We start from the raw sequence: 2,189 nt of genomic DNA, 5'->3' as shown, positions 1-2,189 counted from the left end.
TGTATAATGTACTTTTTCAAAAAGATATGGTTTTAAAAGCTTTGAATGGCAAATGTTTATCATTTGCCTTCAACGGATAACAGATTTCAATATTTATTTCTTGGATGTATGGAAATATCCTGGTGGAAGAAGATATCAAAGGAAAATTCAGGCAAACTTTTTTTAAAATTTGAAGTACCCAATTCATTTCTTTTCCAATTAAGGGGAAATTTAGTGTGGCCAATCCACCTACCCTGCACATCTTTTGAGTTGTGGGGGTGAGTCCCACGCAGACATGGGGAGACTGTGCAAACTCCACACAGACAGTGTCCTGGGGCTGCGATCAAAGCCGGGCTCTCGGTGCAGGGAGGCAGCAGTGCTAACCACTGTGCCACGCCAAGGCAAGCTCTTTCTATAAATAATTTATATAAATAAGAGCAAAAAAACTGTTGGGAAGCTGTCTTTATTTGTTCATCATCCGTCTATCTTAAGGATAACTCCCATTCATCAAGAAGCAATGTCATACAGAAAGTGTTTCCGTAGCGATTGTTCTGTTCCTAGACGTTATGGGCTGCTCTGCTAACTGATGCTTACCCGTCGGAAGGAAAGCAAATTTATTTTTAAAAAGCTACTTTATTTTTTCATTCAATAAGAGACACTGCTGGGAAATGGCATACTTTTCCATTTTGAGATCCAGTATTAATATCCTGCAGATCCTGGTCAGCTGTGCAGCCAGATGCTCACTGCATTCTCCTCCCTAAACTTGAGAAGAGTGACAACTGTTCCAGTTTGAATTTATCCACTGCTAAAATTTCAGTCACACTTGTTGCCTCAGAATGAAATTTCTAATTTTGTGCCAATTTATGCTGGAATTAGATGCAATCATGCTCATTAACCTGTTCTCATTCAAATGGATCATTACTACAGTCTGCTTTTCCATTAACTTGTCTCTTCTAACAGTGAGATTTAAATATCCTTGATTAACTTTTAAATGATTTGCCAGAAGGTGAGCTAGATGATAGGCCAGTCATGTCAGAAAAAGATTGAACAGAAGCTAGATGCATCTAGATGGAGAGAAATGGAACATCATTATCTGAATCAATGTGTATTAAGCTCCCTCACCACTTATGTATTCGAGTGACATTGGAATATTGGATGGATGCATTCCAGCTCCTGTATTAAGGATATTTTGTGTCTGTTACGTTTTTGTATTTTGAGCTCTGGTTCACTGTGTCTGACTCCCCTCAAAGTATCCAGAACATCTTTATCTGGTTGACATCTCGGCAAATCAACCATGGATAAAGGATTAATTACCATATGTTTACAAGTATATTTCTATTGCTGCAGCATGATTCCCTTGACAAATTTATTGAACATTTAAATAGGAAGAAACAATTTGTACACAAACTTTAATGTCCTTGATGTCAAAATAGGAAAGATACTTTTTCTACCGTAGCTCTCAAAGTAGTAATGACTCTTGAAGCACAGTTGCTATTTGTATGGCGACTTGGTATTATGGAGTTCTCTGATTAGCTTTGTGGTGCTTCCAGCCTCTCACAGGCAGTTGTCTGATAACACAGCCAAGATACAGCTCTGAATTTCTGTGGAAGTATTCCAAAACAAAAATAAAAATGGGTATTTCCTAATTCCATTTAAATGACTGGAGGGTAACGGGGTTCGAAACCACGCTTGTACACAAATGCAACTTTCCACGAATTGGGAATGTCTTGATCTATGCTAAACACTAAGATGTGCCCCATCCAAGAAGAGTTTATAGTTTATAATAATAATCACTTGTCTTCAGTAGGCTTCAATGAAGTTACTGTGAAAAGCCCCTAGTTGATGTTTACTATCTCACAGCAAACTGATAAACATGCCCAGTGCCTTTTGAAATGTAGTACTCTTGATTATGATGCACATTCTCCTCAACTGGCATTGACAACTTGCACAGCAGCATTCAGAAGAACAAAACATTGAAGTCCTTTCATCAATCGTGACAAGTGATGTTAGGGGAAGGATTTCTCTTTTCGAGACTTGGAAGACAAGGTAATAATAATCGCTTATTGTCACAAGTAGGTTTCAATGAAGTTACTGAAAAGCCCCAAGTTGCCACATTCCGGCGCCTGTTTGGGGAGGCCGGAAAGGGAATTGAACCCACTCTGCAGGCCTTGATATACATTACAAACCAGCTGTTTAACCCACTGTGCTAA

Source organism: Scyliorhinus torazame, chromosome 11 (genome assembly GCF_047496885.1).
Source record: "Scyliorhinus torazame isolate Kashiwa2021f chromosome 11, sScyTor2.1, whole genome shotgun sequence".
NCBI lineage: Eukaryota > Metazoa > Chordata > Chondrichthyes > Carcharhiniformes > Scyliorhinidae > Scyliorhinus > Scyliorhinus torazame.
The sequence above is the reverse complement of the archived record's forward strand: the minus strand, read 5'-3'. Positions refer to the sequence as shown.